At 38.3% G+C, this 663-nt stretch overlaps 1 pseudogene; it reads left to right on the top strand.

The window, feature by feature from the left end:
- Window positions 1–268: 268 nt before the first annotated feature.
- On the top strand, window positions 269–360 carry LOC115071324 (annotated as a pseudogene).
- Window positions 361–663: the final 303 nt, after the last annotated feature.

Below are 663 nucleotides of genomic sequence, written 5' to 3' on the forward strand. Positions count from 1 at the left end.
TTTACAAATGGAAAGAATACCAAACAATACTGCAGAACATGCCTTTATTTTTTTAATAACTAATTTTATTGAGTATCTAGGATGTCCAGATTCCTCCATATATTAAAATCAGTCCTCTTTAGGAAAACAAAGCCAAATCGAATGGAAAAACCTGCCTTCTGAGCTACAAGTACCGATCTAGGCAGAGTATCAGCAGCGTAGTAGACAGCCTTGTTTTAGAGTCCAGTTTGGTTTACAGAGCCACATTTGAAGAAACTGTCTCTATCAAAGCATCCCAGTGCTCACTAGTAAAATTTAAACAATACAGCATGGCCTCTGTGCAAGGATGACATGTAAATTCATGAACTGTTCCATATTTTTGCTACACCGATGAAATCTCCAGTTTGGTATTCTAACAAGATCTGCATAATGACAAAACCAGTTGACATGCCAAGGAAGATGGGGGAAATTTCACAGGGGCCCACCTCAAGATGAACAACTACAGGCAACCAATGGATGCTGAGGGAGGAAAAACCTGTTTTCTCCCAAGAGCACCACTAAATGGACTCAGTGCATTATGTATGTATTTAGAAATGTATGTATGTATGTATGTATGTATGTATGTAGGTAAATAAATAGGTAGGTAGGTAGGTAGGTAGGTAGGTAACAAGAAGAAGAGGACAA

This window comes from Nannospalax galili, unplaced genomic scaffold (genome assembly GCF_000622305.1).
Source record: "Nannospalax galili isolate Female #2095 unplaced genomic scaffold, S.galili_v1.0 scaffold898, whole genome shotgun sequence".
NCBI classification, from domain to species: Eukaryota; Metazoa; Chordata; class Mammalia; order Rodentia; family Spalacidae; genus Nannospalax; species Nannospalax galili.